General features: G+C 38.5%; 1 protein-coding gene across 1 annotated transcript in view; it reads right to left on the bottom strand.

Annotated features, from left to right (window-relative positions):
* LOC131271287 (uncharacterized) overlaps positions 1 to 19,474 on the bottom strand; it is a 108,793-nt gene that overhangs the window by 84,854 nt on the left and 4,465 nt on the right. The gene's annotated exons all lie outside the window — the stretch shown is intronic.

The raw sequence follows: 19,474 nt of genomic DNA on the forward strand, positions 1-19,474 counted from the left end.
TTAGTGCTTTTTGCAATATCTTTTTGTCATAATATGTAGAAGTTAACAAAACCTGCTTATTTTTGGGCTTAACTTGGCAGAAACTACTTGAAATCAGCAATTTTGCATTGAAAAAACGTCAAAAAACGTCTATCTTTGAACGCTCATAACTTTTTTTCCTTTCGTCCGATCTTAAATTTGACCCCCATGTCGAGAGTACCCCGTTAAATTTCCTTTCTTTTGGTACCTACGGCGACCTTCTAGCTCTTCTAGTTTTCGAGCTATTAACGTTTAAAGTTGGAGGTTTTTTCAGAAAAAGAGCATTTTCGAAGCACTTTGTTCGTAATTCCAACCACATCCAAACAACTTTCAAGGTGCTTCGAAGCACTTTGTTCGTAATTCCAACCACGTCCAAACAACTTTCAAGGTGCTTCGAAGCACTTTGTTCGTAATTCCAACCACATCCAAACAACTTTCAAGGTGCTTCGAAGCACTTTGTTCGTAATTCCAACCACATCCAAACAACTTTCAAGGTGCTTCGAAGCACTTTGTTCGTAATTCCAACCACATCCAAACAACTTTCAAGGTGCTTCGAAGCACTTTGTTCGTAATTCCAACCACATCCAAACAACTTTCAAGGTGCTTCGAAGCACTTTGTTCGTAATTCCAACCACATCCAAACAACTTTCAAGGTGCTTCGAAGCACTTTGTTCGTAATTCCAACCACATCCAAACAACTTTCAAGGTGCTTCGAAGCACTTTGTTCGTAATTCCAACCACATCCAAACAACTTTCAAGGTGCTTCGAAGCACTTTGTTCGTAATTCCAACCACGTCCAAACAACTTTCAAGGTGCTTCGAAGCACTTTGTTCGTAATTTCAACCACATCCAAACAACTTTCAAGGTGCTTCGAAGCACTTTGTTCGTAATTCCAACCACGTCCAAACAACTTCCAAGGTACTTGGAAGCAAGTTTAGTGCTTTTTGCAATATCTTTTTGTCATAATATGTAGAAGTTAACAAAACCTGCTTATTTTTGGGCTTAACTTGGAAGAAACTACTTGAAATCAGCAATTTTGCATTGAAAAAACGTCAAAAAACGTCTATGTTTGAACGCTCATAACTTTTTTTCCTTTCGTCCGATCTTAAATTTGACCCCCATGTCGAGAGTACCCCGTTAAATTTCCTTTCTTTTGGTACCTACGGCGACCTTCTAGCTCTTCTAGTTTTCGAGCTATTAACGTTTAAAGTTGGAGGTTTTTTCAGAAAAAGAGCATTTTCGAAGCACTTTGTTCGTAATTCCAACCACATCCAAACAACTTTCAAGGTGCTTCGAAGCACTTTGTTCGTAATTCCAACCACGTCCAAACAACTTTCAAGGTGCTTCGAAGCACTTTGTTCGTAATTCCAACCACATCCAAACAACTTTCAAGGTGCTTCGAAGCACTTTGTTCGTAATTCTAACCACATCCAAACAACTTTCAAGGTGCTTCGAAGCACTTTGTTCGTAATTCCAACCACATCCAAACAACTTTCAAGGTGCTTCGAAGCACTTTGTTCGTAATTCCAACCACGTCCAAACAACTTTCAAGGTACTTGGAAGCAAGTTTAGTGCTTTTTGCAATATCTTTTTGTCATAATATGTAGAAGTTAACAAAACCTGCTTATTTTTGGGCTTAACTTGGCAGAAACTACTTGAAATCAGCAATTTTGCATTGAAAAAACGTCAAAAAACGTCTATCTTTGAACGCTCATAACTTTTTTTCCTTTCGTCCGATCTTAAATTTGACCCCCATGTCGAGAGTACCCCGTTAAATTTCCTTTCTTTTGGTACCTACGGCGACCTTCTAGCTCTTCTAGTTTTCGAGCTATTAACGTTTAAAGTTGGAGGTTTTTTCAGAAAAAGAGCATTTTCGAAGCACTTTGTTCGTAATTCCAACCACATCCAAACAACTTTCAAGGTGCTTCGAAGCACTTTGTTCGTAATTCCAACCACGTCCAAACAACATTCAAGGTGCTTCGAAGCACTTTGTTCGTAATTCTTACCACGTCCAAACAATTTTCAAGGTGCTTCGAAGCACTTTGTTCGTAATTCTTACCACATCCAAACAACAAAGTGCTTCGAAGCACTTTGTTCGTAATTCCAACCACATCCAAACAACTTTCAAGGTGCTTCGAAGCACTTTGTTCGTAATTCCAACCACATCCAAACAACTTTCAAGGTGCTTCGAAGCACTTTGTTCGTAATTCCAACCACATCCAAACAACTTTCAAGGTGCTTCGAAGCACTTTGTTCGTAATTCCAACCACATCCAAACAACTTTCAAGGTGCTTCGAAGCACTTTGTTCGTAATTCCAACCACGTCCAAACAACTTTCAAGGTGCTTCGAAGCACTTTGTTCGTAATTCCAACCACATCCAAACAACTTTCAAGGTGCTTCGAAGCACTTTGTTCGTAATTCCAACCACATCCAAACAACTTTCAAGGTGCTTCGAAGCACTTTGTTCGTAATTCCAACCACATCCAAACAACTTTCAAGGTGCTTCGAAGCACTTTGTTCGTAATTCCAACCACATCCAAACAACTTTCAAGGTGCTTCGAAGCACTTTGTTCGTAATTCCAACCACATCCAAACAACTTTCAAGGTGCTTCGAAGCACTTTGTTCGTAATTCCAACCACATCCAAACAACTTTCAAGGTGCTTCGAAGCACTTTGTTCGTAATTCCAACCACATCCAAACAACTTTCAAGGTGCTTCGAAGCACTTTGTTCGTAATTCCAACCACATCCAAACAACTTTCAAGGTGCTTCGAAGCACTTTGTTCGTAATTCCAACCACATCCAAACAACTTTCAAGGTGCTTCGAAGCACTTTGTTCGTAATTCCAACCACGTCCAAACAACTTTCAAGGTACTTGGAAGCAAGTTTAGTGCTTTTTGCAATATCTTTTTGTCATAATATGTAGAAGTTAACAAAACCTGCTTATTTTTGGGCTTAACTTGGCAGAAACTACTTGAAATCAGCAATTTTGCATTGAAAAAACGTCAAAAAACGTCTATCTTTGAACGCTCATAACTTTTTTTCCTTTCGTCCGATCTTAAATTTGACCCCCATGTCGAGAGTACCCCGTTAAATTTCCTTTCTTTTGGTACCTACGGCGACCTTCTAGCTCTTCTAGTTTTCGAGCTATTAACGTTTAAAGTTGGAGGTTTTTTCAGAAAAAGAGCATCTTCGAAGCACTTTGTTCGTAATTCCAACCACATCCAAACAACTTTCAAGGTGCTTCGAAGCACTTTGTTCGTAATTCCAACCACATCCAAACAACTTTCAAGGTGCTTCGAAGCACTTTGTTCGTAATTCCAACCACATCCAAACAACTTTCAAGGTGCTTCGAAGCACTTTGTTCGTAATTCCAACCACATCCAAACAACTTTCAAGGTGCTTCGAAGCACTTTGTTCGTAATTCCAACCACATCCAAACAACTTTCAAGGTGCTTCGAAGCACTTTGTTCGTAATTCCAACCACATCCAAACAACTTTCAAGGTGCTTCGAAGCACTTTGTTCGTAATTCCAACCACATCCAAACAACTTTCAAGGTGCTTCGAAGCACTTTGTTCGTAATTCCAACCACATCCAAACAACTTTCAAGGTGCTTCGAAGCACTTTGTTCGTAATTCCAACCACATCCAAACAACTTTCAAGGTGCTTCGAAGCACTTTGTTCGTAATTCCAACCACATCCAAACAACTTTCAAGGTGCTTCGAAGCACTTTGTTCGTAATTTCAACCACATCCAAACAACTTTCAAGGTGCTTCGAAGCACTTTGTTCGTAATTCCAACCACGTCCAAACAACTTCCAAGGTGCTTGGAAGCAAGTTTAGTGCTTTTTGCAATATCTTTTTGTCATAATATGTAGAAGTTAACAAAACCTGCTTATTTTTGGGCTTAACTTGGAAGAAACTACTTGAAATCAGCAATTTTGCATTGAAAAAACGTCAAAAAACGCCTATCTTTGAACGCACATAACTTTTTTTCCTTTCGTCCGATCTTAAATTTGACCCCCATGTCGAGAGTACCCCGTTAAATTTCCTTTCTTTTGGTACCTACGGCGACCTTCTAGCTCTTCTAGTTTTCGAGCTATTAACGTTTAAAGTTGGAGGTTTTTTCAGAAAAAGAGCATTTTCGAAGCACTTTGTTCGTAATTCCAACCACATCCAAACAACTTTCAAGGTGCTTCGAAGCACTTTGTTCGTAATTCCAACCACGTCCAAACAACTTTCAAGGTGCTTCGAAGCACTTTGTTCGTAATTCCAACCACATCCAAACAACTTTCAAGGTGCTTCGAAGCACTTTGTTCGTAATTCCAACCACATCCAAACAACTTTCAAGGTGCTTCGAAGCACTTTGTTCGTAATTCCAACCACATCCAAACAACTTTCAAGGTGCTTCGAAGCACTTTGTTCGTAATTCCAACCACGTCCAAACAACTTTCAAGGTACTTGGAAGCAAGTTTAGTGCTTTTTGCAATATCTTTTTGTCATAATATGTAGAAGTTAACAAAACCTGCTTATTTTTGGGCTTAACTTGGCAGAAACTACTTGAAATCAGCAATTTTGCATTGAAAAAACGTCAAAAAACGTCTATCTTTGAACGCTCATAACTTTTTTTCCTTTCGTCCGATCTTAAATTTGACCCCCATGTCGAGAGTACCCCGTTAAATTTCCTTTCTTTTGGTACCTACGGCGACCTTCTAGCTCTTCTAGTTTTCGAGCTATTAACGTTTAAAGTTGGAGGTTTTTTCAGAAAAAGAGCATTTTCGAAGCACTTTGTTCGTAATTCCAACCACATCCAAACAACTTTCAAGGTGCTTCGAAGCACTTTGTTCGTAATTCCAACCACGTCCAAACAACTTTCAAGGTGCTTCGAAGCACTTTGTTCGTAATTCCAACCACGTCCAAACAATTTTCAAGGTGCTTCGAAGCACTTTGTTCGTAATTCCAACCACATCCAAACAACTTTCAAGGTGCTTCGAAGCACTTTGTTCGTAATTCCAACCACATCCAAACAACTTTCAAGGTGCTTCGAAGCACTTTGTTCGTAATTCCAACCACATCCAAACAACTTTCAAGGTGCTTCGAAGCACTTTGTTCGTAATTTCAACCACATCCAAACAACTTTCAAGGTGCTTCGAAGCACTTTGTTCGTAATTCCAACCACATCCAAACAACTTTCAAGGTGCTTCGAAGCACTTTGTTCGTAATTCCAACCACATCCAAACAACTTTCAAGGTGCTTCGAAGCACTTTGTTCGTAATTCCAACCACATCCAAACAACTTTCAAGGTGCTTCGAAGCACTTTGTTCGTAATTCCAACCACGTCCAAACAACTTTCAAGGTGCTTCGAAGCACTTTGTTCGTAATTCCAACCACATCCAAACAACTTTCAAGGTGCTTCGAAGCACTTTGTTCGTAATTCCAACCACATCCAAACAACTTTCAAGGTGCTTCGAAGCACTTTGTTCGTAATTCCAACCACGTCCAAACAACTTTCAAGGTACTTGGAAGCAAGTTTAGTGCTTTTTGCAATATCTTTTTGTCATAATATGTAGAAGTTAACAAAACCTGCTTATTTTTGGGCTTAACTTGGCAGAAACTACTTGAAATCAGCAATTTTGCATTGAAAAAACGTCAAAAAACGTCTATCTTTGAACGCTCATAACTTTTTTTCCTTTCGTCCGATCTTAAATTTGACCCCCATGTCGAGAGTACCCCGTTAAATTTCCTTTCTTTTGGTACCTACGGCGACCTTCTAGCTCTTCTAGTTTTCGAGCTATTAACGTTTAAAGTTGGAGGTTTTTTCAGAAAAAGAGCATTTTCGAAGCACTTTGTTCGTAATTCCAACCACATCCAAACAACTTTCAAGGTGCTTCGAAGCACTTTGTTCGTAATTCCAACCACGTCCAAACAACTTTCAAGGTGCTTCGAAGCACTTTGTTCGTAATTCCAACCACGTCCAAACAATTTTCAAGGTGCTTCGAAGCACTTTGTTCGTAATTCCAACCACATCCAAACAACTTTCAAGGTGCTTCGAAGCACTTTGTTCGTAATTCCAACCACATCCAAACAACTTTCAAGGTGCTTCGAAGCACTTTGTTCGTAATTCCAACCACATCCAAACAACTTTCAAGGTGCTTCGAAGCACTTTGTTCGTAATTTCAACCACATCCAAACAACTTTCAAGGTGCTTCGAAGCACTTTGTTCGTAATTCCAACCACATCCAAACAACTTTCAAGGTGCTTCGAAGCACTTTGTTCGTAATTCCAACCACATCCAAACAACTTTCAAGGTGCTTCGAAGCACTTTGTTCGTAATTCCAACCACATCCAAACAACTTTCAAGGTGCTTCGAAGCACTTTGTTCGTAATTCCAACCACGTCCAAACAACTTTCAAGGTGCTTCGAAGCACTTTGTTCGTAATTCCAACCACATCCAAACAACTTTCAAGGTGCTTCGAAGCACTTTGTTCGTAATTTCAACCACATCCAAACAACTTTCAAGGTGCTTCGAAGCACTTTGTTCGTAATTCCAACCACGTCCAAACAACTTCCAAGGTACTTGGAAGCAAGTTTAGTGCTTTTTGCAATATCTTTTTGTCATAATATGTAGAAGTTAACAAAACCTGCTTATTTTTGGGCTTAACTTGGAAGAAACTACTTGAAATCAGCAATTTTGCATTGAAAAAACGTCAAAAAACGTCTATGTTTGAACGCTCATAACTTTTTTTCCTTTCGTCCGATCTTAAATTTGACCCCCATGTCGAGAGTACCCCGTTAAATTTCCTTTCTTTTGGTACCTACGGCGACCTTCTAGCTCTTCTAGTTTTCGAGCTATTCACGTTTAAAGTTGGAGGTTTTTTCAGAAAAAGAGCATTTTCGAAGCACTTTGTTCGTAATTCCAACTACGTCCAAACAACTTTCAAGGTACTTGGAAGCACTTTGTTCGTAATTCCAACCACATCCAAACAACTTTCAAGGTGCTTCGAAGCACTTTGTCGTAATTCCAACCACATCCAAACAACTTTCAAGGTGCTTCGAAGCACTTTGTTCGTAATTCCAACCACATCCAAACAACTTTCAAGGTGCTTCGAAGCACTTTGTTCGTAATTCCAACCACATCCAAACAACTTTCAAGGTGCTTCGAAGCACTTTGTTCGTAATTCCAACCACATCCAAACAACTTTCAAGGTGCTTCGAAGCACTTTGTTCGTAATTCCAACCACATCCAAACAACTTTCAAGGTGCTTCGAAGCACTTTGTTCGTAATTCCAACCACATCCAAACAACTTTCAAGGTGCTTCGAAGCACTTTGTTCGTAATTCCAACCACGTCCAAACAACTTTCAAGGTGCTTCGAAGCACTTTGTTCGTAATTCCAACCACATCCAAACAACTTTCAAGGTGCTTCGAAGCACTTTGTTCGTAATTTCAACCACATCCAAACAACTTTCAAGGTGCTTCGAAGCACTTTGTTCGTAATTCCAACCACGTCCAAACAACTTCCAAGGTACTTGGAAGCAAGTTTAGTGCTTTTTGCAATATCTTTTTGTCATAATATGTAGAAGTTAACAAAACCTGCTTATTTTTGGGCTTAACTTGGAAGAAACTACTTGAAATCAGCAATTTTGCATTGAAAAAACGTCAAAAAACGTCTATGTTTGAACGCTCATAACTTTTTTTCCTTTCGTCCGATCTTAAATTTGACCCCCATGTCGAGAGTACCCCGTTAAATTTCCTTTCTTTTGGTACCTACGGCGACCTTCTAGCTCTTCTAGTTTTCGAGCTATTCACGTTTAAAGTTGGAGGTTTTTTCGGAAAAGAGCATTTTCGAAGCACTTTGTTCGTAATTCCAACTACGTCCAAACAACTTTCAAGGTACTTGGAAGCACTTTGTTCGTAATTCCAACCACATCCAAACAACTTTCAAGGTGCTTCGAAGCACTTTGTTCGTAATTCCAACCACATCCAAACAACTTTCAAGGTGCTTCGAAGCACTTTGTTCGTAATTCCAACCACATCCAAACAACTTTCAAGGTGCTTCGAAGCACTTTGTTCGTAATTTCAACCACATCCAAACAACTTTCAAGGTGCTTCGAAGCACTTTGTTCGTAATTCCAACCACGTCCAAACAACTTTCAAGGTACTTGGAAGCAAGTTTAGTGCTTTTTGCAATATCTTTTTGTCATAATATGTAGAAGTTAACAAAACCTGCTTATTTTTGGGCTTAACTTGGAAGAAACTACTTGAAATCAGCAATTTTGCATTGAGAAAACGTCAAAAAACGCCTATCTTTGAACGCTCATAACTTTTTTTCCTTTCGTCCGATCTTAAATTTGACCCCCATGTCGAGAGTACCCCGTTAAATTTCCTTTCTTTTGGTACCTACGGCGACCTTCTAGCTCTTCTAGTTTTCGAGCTATTCACGTTTAAAGTTGGAGGTTTTTTCAGAAAAAGAGCATTTTCGAAGCACTTTGTTCGTAATTCCAACCACATCCAAACAACTTTCAAGGTGCTTCGAAGCACTTTGTTCGTAATTCCAACCACGTCCAAACAACTTTCAAGGTGCTTCGAAGCACTTTGTTCGTAATTCCAACCACATCCAAACAACTTTCAAGGTGCTTCGAAGCACTTTGTTCGTAATTCCAACCACATCCAAACAACTTTCAAGGTGCTTCGAAGCACTTTGTTCGTAATTCCAACCACATCCAAACAACTTTCAAGGTGCTTCGAAGCACTTTGTTCGTAATTCCAACCACATCCAAACAACTTTCAAGGTGCTTCGAAGCACTTTGTTCGTAATTCCAACCACATCCAAACAACTTTCAAGGTGCTTCGAAGCACTTTGTTCGTAATTCCAACCACATCCAAACAACTTTCAAGGTGCTTCGAAGCACTTTGTTCGTAATTCCAACCACATCCAAACAATTTTCAAGGTGCTTCGAAGCACTTTGTTCGTAATTCCAACCACATCCAAACAACTTTCAAGGTGCTTCGAAGCACTTTGTTCGTAATTCCAACCACATCCAAACAACTTTCAAGGTGCTTCGAAGCACTTTGTTCGTAATTCCAACCACATCCAAACAACTTTCAAGGTGCTTCGAAGCACTTTGTTCGTAATTCCAACCACATCCAAACAACTTTCAAGGTGCTTCGAAGCACTTTGTTCGTAATTCCAACCACGTCCAAACAACTTTCAAGGTGCTTCGAAGCACTTTGTTCGTAATTCCAACCACATCCAAACAACTTTCAAGGTGCTTCGAAGCACTTTGTTCGTAATTCCAACCACATCCAAACAACTTTCAAGGTGCTTCGAAGCACTTTGTTCGTAATTCCAACCACATCCAAACAACTTTCAAGGTGCTTCGAAGCACTTTGTTCGTAATTCCAACCACATCCAAACAACTTTCAAGGTGCTTCGAAGCACTTTGTTCGTAATTCCAACCACATCCAAACAACTTTCAAGGTGCTTCGAAGCACTTTGTTCGTAATTCCAACCACATCCAAACAACTTTCAAGGTGCTTCGAAGCACTTTGTTCGTAATTCCAACCACGTCCAAACAACTTTCAAGGTGCTTCGAAGCACTTTGTTCGTAATTCCAACCACATCCAAACAACTTCCAAGGTACTTGGAAGCAAGTTTAGTGCTTTTTGCAATATCTTTTTGTCATAATATGTAGAAGTTAACAAAGCATGCTTCGAAGCACTTTGTTCGTAATTCCAACCACGTCCAAACAACTTTCAAGGTGCTTCGAAGCACTTTGTTCGTAATTCCAACCACGTCCAAACAATTTTCAAGGTGCTTCGAAGCACTTTGTTCGTAATTCCAACCACGTCCAAACAACTTTCAAGGTGCTTCGAAGCACTTTGTTCGTAATTCCGACCACGTCCAAACAACTTTCAAGGTGCTTCGAAGCACTTTGTTCGTAATTCCAACCACATCCAAACAACTTTCAAGGTGCTTCGAAGCACTTTGTTCGTAATTCCAACCACATCCAAACAACTTTCAAGGTGCTTCGAAGCACTTTGTTCGTAATTCCAACCACATCCAAACAACTTTCAAGGTGCTTCGAAGCACTTTGTTCGTAATTTCAACCACATCCAAACAACTTTCAAGGTGCTTCGAAGCACTTTGTTCGTAATTCCAACCACCTCCAAACAACTTTCAAGGTACTTGGAAGCAAGTTTAGTGCTTTTTGCAATATCTTTTTGTCATAATATGTAGAAGTTAACAAAACCTGCTTATTTTTGGGCTTAACTTGGAAGAAACTACTTGAAATCAGCAATTTTGCATTGAGAAAACGTCAAAAAACGCCTATCTTTGAACGCTCATAACTTTTTTTCCTTTCGTCCGATCTTAAATTTGACCCCCATGTCGAGAGTACCCCGTTAAATTTCCTTTCTTTTGGTACCTACGGCGACCTTCTAGCTCTTCTAGTTTTCGAGCTATTCACGTTTAAAGTTGGAGGTTTTTTCAGAAAAAGAGCATTTTCGAAGCACTTTGTTCGTAATTCCAACCACATCCAAACAACTTTCAAGGTGCTTCGAAGCACTTTGTTCGTAATTCCAACCACATCCAAACAACTTTCAAGGTGCTTCGAAGCACTTTGTTCGTAATTCCAACCACATCCAAACAACTTTCAAGGTGCTTCGAAGCACTTTGTTCGTAATTCCAACCACATCCAAACAACTTTCAAGGTGCTTCGAAGCACTTTGTTCGTAATTTCAACCACATCCAAACAACTTTCAAGGTGCTTCGAAGCACTTTGTTCGTAATTCCAACCACGTCCAAACAACTTTCAAGGTACTTGGAAGCAAGTTTAGTGCTTTTTGCAATATCTTTTTGTCATAATATGTAGAAGTTAACAAAACCTGCTTATTTTTGGGCTTAACTTGGAAGAAACTACTTGAAATCAGCAATTTTGCATTGAGAAAACGTCAAAAAACGCCTATCTTTGAACGCTCATAACTTTTTTTCCTTTCGTCCGATCTTAAATTTGACCCCCATGTCGAGAGTACCCCGTTAAATTTCCTTTCTTTTGGTACCTACGGCGACCTTCTAGCTCTTCTAGTTTTCGAGCTATTCACGTTTAAAGTTGGAAGTTTTTTCAGAAAAAGAGCATTTTCGAAGCACTTTGTTCGTAATTCCAACCACGTCCAAACAACTTTCAAGGTGCTTCGAAGCACTTTGTTCGTAATTCCAACCACATCCAAACAACTTTCAAGGTGCTTCGAAGCACTTTGTTCGTAATTCCAACCACATCCAAAAAACTTTCAAGGTGCTTCGAAGCACTTTGTTCGTAATTCCAACCACATCCAAACAACTTTCAAGGTGCTTCGAAGCACTTTGTTCGTAATTCCAACCACATCCAAACAACTTTCAAGGTGCTTCGAAGCACTTTGTTCGTAATTCCAACCACGTCCAAACAACTTTCAAGGTGCTTCGAAGCACTTTGTTCGTAATTCCAACCACATCCAAACAACTTTCAAGGTGCTTCGAAGCACTTTGTTCGTAATTTCAACCACATCCAAACAACTTTCAAGGTGCTTCGAAGCACTTTGTTCGTAATTCCAACCACGTCCAAACAACTTCCAAGGTACTTGGAAGCAAGTTTAGTGCTTTTTGCAATATCTTTTTGTCATAATATGTAGAAGTTAACAAAACCTGCTTATTTTTGGGCTTAACTTGGAAGAAACTACTTGAAATCAGCAATTTTGCATTGAAAAAACGTCAAAAAACGTCTATGTTTGAACGCTCATAACTTTTTTTCCTTTCGTCCGATCTTAAATTTGACCCCCATGTCGAGAGTACCCCGTTAAATTTCCTTTCTTTTGGTACCTACGGCGACCTTCTAGCTCTTCTAGTTTTCGAGCTATTCACGTTTAAAGTTGGAGGTTTTTTCGGAAAAAGAGCATTTTCGAAGCACTTTGTTCGTAATTCCAACTACGTCCAAACAACTTTCAAGGTACTTGGAAGCACTTTGTTCGTAATTCCAACCACATCCAAACAACTTTCAAGGTGCTTCGAAGCACTTTGTCGTAATTCCAACCACATCCAAACAACTTTCAAGGTGCTTCGAAGCACTTTGTTCGTAATTCCAACCACATCCAAACAACTTTCAAGGTGCTTCGAAGCACTTTGTTCGTAATTTCAACCACATCCAAACAACTTTCAAGGTGCTTCGAAGCACTTTGTTCGTAATTCCAACCACGTCCAAACAACTTTCAAGGTACTTGGAAGCAAGTTTAGTGCTTTTTGCAATATCTTTTTGTCATAATATGTAGAAGTTAACAAAACCTGCTTATTTTTGGGCTTAACTTGGAAGAAACTACTTGAAATCAGCAATTTTGCATTGAAAAAACGTCAAAAAACGAGTATCTTTGAACGCTCATAACTTTTTTTCCTTTCGTCCGATCTTAAATTTGACCCCCATGTCGAGAGTACCCCGTTAAATTTCCTTTCTTTTGGTACCTACGGCGACCTTCTAGCTCTTCTAGTTTTCGAGCTATTCACGTTTAAAGTTGGAGGTTTTTTCAGAAAAAGAGCATTTTCGAAGCACTTTGTTCGTAATTCCAACCACATCCAAACAACTTTCAAGGTGCTTCGAAGCACTTTGTTCGTAATTCCAACCACGTCCAAACAACTTTCAAGGTGCTTCGAAGCACTTTGTTCGTAATTCCAACCACGTCCAAACAATTTTCAAGGTGCTTCGAAGCACTTTGTTCGTAATTCCAACCACGTCCAAACAACTTTCAAGGTGCTTCGAAGCACTTTGTTCGTAATTCCAACCACGTCCAAACAACTTTCAAGGTGCTTCGAAGCACTTTGTTCGTAATTCCAACCACATCCAAACAACTTTCAAGGTGCTTCGAAGCACTTTGTTCGTAATTCCAACCACATCCAAACAACTTTCAAGGTGCTTCGAAGCACTTTGTTCGTAATTCCAACCACATCCAAACAACTTTCAAGGTGCTTCGAAGCACTTTGTTCGTAATTTCAACCACATCCAAACAACTTTCAAGGTGCTTCGAAGCACTTTGTTCGTAATTCCAACCACGTCCAAACAACTTTCAAGGTACTTGGAAGCAAGTTTAGTGCTTTTTGCAATATCTTTTTGTCATAATATGTAGAAGTTAACAAAACCTGCTTATTTTTGGGCTTAACTTGGAAGAAACTACTTGAAATCAGCAATTTTGCATTGAGAAAACGTCAAAAAACGCCTATCTTTGAACGCTCATAACTTTTTTTCCTTTCGTCCGATCTTAAATTTGACCCCCATGTCGAGAGTACCCCGTTAAATTTCCTTTCTTTTGGTACCTACGGCGACCTTCTAGCTCTTCTAGTTTTCGAGCTATTCACGTTTAAAGTTGGAGGTTTTTTCAGAAAAAGAGCATTTTCGAAGCACTTTGTTCGTAATTCCAACCACATCCAAACAACTTTAAAGGTGCTTCGAAGCACTTTGTTCGTAATTCCAACCACGTCCAAACAACTTTCAAGGTGCTTCGAAGCACTTTGTTCGTAATTCCAACCACATCCAAACAACTTTCAAGGTGCTTCGAAGCACTTTGTTCGTAATTCCAACCACATCCAAACAACTTTCAAGGTGCTTCGAAGCACTTTGTTCGTAATTCCAACCACGTCCAAACAACTTTCAAGGTGCTTCGAAGCACTTTGTTCGTAATTCCAACCACATCCAAACAACTTTCAAGGTGCTTCGAAGCACTTTGTTCGTAATTCCAACCACGTCCAAACAACTTTCAAGGTGCTTCGAAGCACTTTGTTCGTAATTCCAACCACATCGAAACAACTTTCAAGGTGCTTCGAAGCACTTTGTTCGTAATTCCAACCACGTCCAAACAACTTTCAAGGTACTTCGAAGCACTTTGTTCGTAATTCCAACCACGTCCAAACAACTTTCAAGGTGTTTCGAAGCACTTTGTTCGTAATTCCAACCTCGTCCAAACAACTTTCAAGGTGCTTCGAAGCACTTTGTTCGTAACTAGTTAAAACGGCCCGGTTACAGGGCTACGCATGCAAATAGAATGACGATCCGAATACAGAACAACGCGTGCAAAAAAACTTGATTGACCTAAAGAAGAACATATTTATTGTAGTTGTGGTTCAACTCGAACAACTATGTGGTTCGAACTCAGCTGTTTAAAACAGTCCCGTCTTAAACACTTCCATGTCTTTTCTCGTAGAAATGATGACGTGAGTGATCTCTTATCTGATTGTAATCGTTCCTAAGTATATAGAAAAGAAAGAGAATAAAATTTTAGTTTAGCCAAAATAAGTGTTTATAGTGCATGCAGATTTTTTAAAATTTGTTTTACGTCTATCATTATGTGCGTCCATCTGAACGTTACTGCATTTCGCCTGGTAGAAGTTCACATAGCAGTGATATAGAAATGAAGCCAGTTAACAAACTATCAATTTGCAATCTTGTCTTGCTGTAAAGGTTGTAAGATTATTCTACCATACCATGAAGGTATAACCTGATGAGTATAAATTAAGAAAATAGTTATATAGAGCTGAGCAATGATTAAACACTTTGCATGTAGGGACTTTCCTTACAGACACCACATCAAACGATGAAATAAACACGTGAATATTTATCGAACTTAGACAGTGCTCAAGACACCACCATCAGCATCGTCTCTATCATATGGTTTTGTTACTATTGGAAAGGTTGTTTTATCATTCTCTGCTGCTCTGGACTGAAGACTGAAAAGTAAAAAGAGAATTATATAGTATGGTACATTTGTTACACACTACGCCTGTAAGGATTTACCTCAAAGACGCCTCGTTAAGCGCTGATATAAACTGTAGACTATCATTTCAAAACAACAATGTTTAAGGGACGTCTATCATCATCGTCTCGATATTATGGATTTTTTTCTATTAAGAAGGTAGTTTTACCATTCTATGCTGCACTGGACTGAAGACTTAAAAGTAAAAAGAGAATTATATAATATCCTACATTTGTAATACACTACGCCTGTAAGGACTTACCTTAAAAACATCTCTTTAAACGCTGATATAAACTTAAGGCTGTCGTTTCGAAAACAACAATGTTCAAGGCACCATTATTACATTGCCTTTATCATATGGTTTTTATTTGGAAGGTTGGTTACTATTTGGAAGGTGGTTTTACTATTCTATGCTGCTCTGGACTGAAGACTGAAAAGTAGAAAGGGAATGATATAGCATGGTACATTTAAAATACCTTGCGCATGTAGGGGCTTACCTCAAAGACACCTCTTTAAACACTGATATAAACTTAACACTATCGTTTTGAAAACGACAATGTTCAAGCGACATCCGTTATCATCGTCTTGATCATATTGTTTCGTTTCTATATTAGAAAGGTTGTTTTGGCTGAACAGAACAATTCAATTCAATGCTGCTCCGGAAGAATGATATAATATGGTACATTTAAAATATACTACAAATGAAGGAACTTACCTTAAAGACACCTCTTTAAACGCAGATATGAACTTAAGACTATCTTTTCGAAAACGACAATGTTCTAGGCACCGCCATTATCATTGGCTCTATCATATCGTTTTGTTTCTATATTGGGAAGATTTTTATAACTGAACAGAACAATTCAATTCTATGCTGCTCTGGACTGAAGACTGAAAAGTAAAAAGAGAATTATATAGTATGGTACATTTAAAATACACTACGACTGTAGGGACTTACCTTAAAAACAACTCTTTACAGGCTGATATAAACTGTAGACTATCATTTCGAAAACGACAATGTTCCAGGGACGTCTATCATCATCGTCTCGATACTATGTTTTTGTTTCCATTAGGAAGGTTGTTGTACTATTCTATGCTGCTCTGGACTGAAGACTGAAAAGTAAAAAAGGAATGATATAGTATGGTACATTTAAAATACACTACAAATGAAGGGACTTACCTTAAAGACACCTCTTTAAACGCAGATATGAACTTAAGACTATCTTTTCGAAAACGACAATGTTCTAGGGAAGATTGTTTTAATTGAACAGAACAATTCAATTCTATGCTAATCTGGACGGAAGACTGAAAAGTAGAAAGAGAATTATATAGTATGGTACATTTGTTACACACTACGACTGTAGGGACTTACCTTAAAAACAACTCTTTACAGGCTGATATGAACATAAGACATTTTGTTGGAAATGGACAATATTCAAGGAACCACCATCATCATCATCGTCTCGATCATACCATCTGTCTCAATCATATCTGCTTTGGACTGAAGACTGAAAAGTAGAAAGAGAATTATATAGAATGGTATATTCGTTATAGACTACGCCTGTAGGGACTTACCTCAAACACAACTCTTTAAACGCTGATATAAACTTAAGACTGTCGTTAAAAAACGACAATATTCAAGGCACCAACATCACCATTGGCTTTATCATATTGTTTTTTTTTTCTATTAGAAAGATTGTTTTACCATTCTATGCTGCTCTGGACTGAAGACTGAAAAGTAAAAAAGGAATGATATAGTATGGTACATTTAAAATACACTACGCATGTAGGGACTTACCTCAAAGACACCTCTTTAAACACTGATATAAACTTAATACTATCTTTTTGAAAACGACAATGTTCAAGCGACATCCATTATCATCGTCTTGATCATATCGTTTTGTTTCTATATTGAGAAGATTGTTTTAACTGAACAGAACAATTCAATTCAATGCTGCTCTGGACTGAAGACTGAAAAGTAAAAAGAGAATTGTATAGTATGGTACATTTGTTACACACTACGACTGTAGGGACTTACCTTAAAAACAACTCTTTACAGGCTGATATGAACATAAGACATTTTGTTGAAAATGGACAATATTCAAGGAACCACCATCATCATCATCGTCTCGATCATACCATCTGTCTCAATCATATCTGCTTTGGACTGAAGACTGAAAAGTAGAAAGAGAATTATATAGAATATTATATTCGTTATAGACTACGCCTGTAGGGACTTACCTAAAAAACAACTCTTTAAACGCTGATATAAACTTAAGACTGTCGTTAAAAAACGACAATGTTCAAGGCACCAACATCATCATTGCCTCTATCATATGGTTTTGTTACTATTAGGAAGATTGTTTTACCATTCTATGCTGCTCTGGATTGAAGACTGAAAAGTAGAAAGGGAATGATATAGTATGGTACATTTAAAATACACTACGCATGTAGGGACTTACCTCAAAGACACCTCTTTAAACACTGATATAAACTTAACACTATCGTTTTGAAAACGACAATATTCAAGCGACATCCATTATCATCGTCTTGATCATATCGTTTTGTTTCTATATTGGGAAGATTGTTTCAACTGAACAGAATAATTCAATTCAGTGCTACTGAATACTGAAATACTCCGGACTGAAGACTGAAAAGTAAAAAGAGAATTATATAGTATGGTACATTTGTTACACACTGCGCCTGTAAGGACTTACCTCAAAGAGGCCTCTTTAAGCGCTGATATAAACTGTAGACTATCATTTCGAAAACAACAATGTTCAAGGGACGTCTATCATCATCGTTTCGATATTATGGATTTTTTTCTATTAAAAAGATTATTTTACCATTCTATGCTGCTCTTGACTGAAGACTGAAAAGTAAAAAAAGAATGAAATAGTATGGTACATTTAAAATACAATACAAATGAAGGGACTTACCTTAAAGACACATCTTTAAAAGCTGATATGAACTTTAGACTATCTTTTCGAAAACGACAATGTTCTAGGCACCGCCATTATCATCGTCTTGATCATATCGTTTCGTTTCTACATTGGGAAGATTGTTTTAACTGAACAGAACAATTCAATTCTATGCTGCTCTGGACGGAAGACTGAAAAGTAAAAAGAGAATTATATAGTATGGTACATTTGTTACACACTGCGATTGTAGGGACTTACCTTAAAAACATCTCTTTAAACGCTGATATATACTTAAGACTGTCGTTTCGAAAACGACAATGTTCAAGGCACCATCATCATCATTGCCTCTATAATATGGTTTTGTTACTATTTGGAAGATTGTTTTACCTTTCTATGCTGCTCTGGACTGAAGACTGAAAAGTAAAAAGGGAATGATACAGTATGGTACATTTAAAATGCACTACGAATGTGGGAACTTACCTCAAAGACACATCTTTAAACACTGATATAAATTTAAGACTATCGTTTTGAAAACGACAATGTTCAAGCGACATCCGTTATCATCGTCTTGATCATATTGTTTCGTTTCTATATTAGAAAGGTTGTTTTGGCTGAACAGAACAATTCAATTAAATGCTGCTTTGGAAAGAAGACTGAAAAGTAAAAAAAAGAATTATATAGTATGGTACATTTAAAATACACTACAAATGAAGGAACTTACCTTAAAGAAACCTCTTTAAACGCAGATATAAACTTTAGACTATCTTCTCGAAAACGACAATGTTCTAGGCACCGCCATTATGGTCGTGTTGATCATATCGTTTTGTTTCTACATTGGGAAGATTGTTTTAACAGAACAGAACAATTCAATTCTATGCTACTCTGGACTGCAGACTGAAAAGTAAAAAGAGAATTATATATTATGGTACATTTGCTACACACTGCGACTGTAGGGACTCACCTCAAAGAGGCCCTTTCGAAAACGACAATGTTCCAGGAACGTCTATCATCATCGTCTCGATACTATGGTTTTGTTACTATTAGGAAGGTTGTATTACCATTCTATGCTGCTCCGGACCGAAGATTGAAAAGTAAAAAAAGAATGACATAGTATGGTACATTTAAAATACACTACAAATGTAGGGACTTACCTTAAAGACACCTCTTTAAACGCTGATATAAACATGACACATTCTATTAGAAAACGACAATGTTCAAGGAACCACCATCATCATCGTCTCAATCATATGGCTCATTGAAGAGCATTGACGCCGAAAGCCGTTTAGGCTCTCATGAAGCCCTTGCGCCAGAAAGCTCCTAATAGGCAACATCTATGGCGGGTGACATGACGACATTCCGCTGGTTAGCGGTCCGACGTCGTGGCCTCCGAGACGGCCGCTTTCTTCGCCACCGTCAGAGGGTTGCGGCTGGTCTCGTCGGTTGCCACTTCCCGTGCAGCGTGACTGCTCCTGCTTCTGGAACGGGTAGTGGTGTGCTACGGTCCTAAGGATCGGCGCGAAGCTGTGTGCTGTTGCTGCTGCTGCCAACTCATTCCTTCGCGGGGGCTGCGAACTCCTGATGCGGCCTTTGACTGAAGACTGGAAAATAAAAAAAAAGGAGTATATAGTATGGTACATTTTTTATGCACTACGCATGTAAGGACTTACCTTAAAGACACCTCTTCATACGATGATTTTAAATCACGAACATCTTTCCAACTCCACCTTTTGACCATGCTTAAGGTACCACCATCATTGGTTTGCAATACCATAC

Source organism: Anopheles coustani, unplaced genomic scaffold, assembly GCF_943734705.1.
Source record: "Anopheles coustani unplaced genomic scaffold, idAnoCousDA_361_x.2 scaffold_36_ctg1, whole genome shotgun sequence".
Lineage (NCBI taxonomy): Eukaryota > Metazoa > Arthropoda > Insecta > Diptera > Culicidae > Anopheles > Anopheles coustani.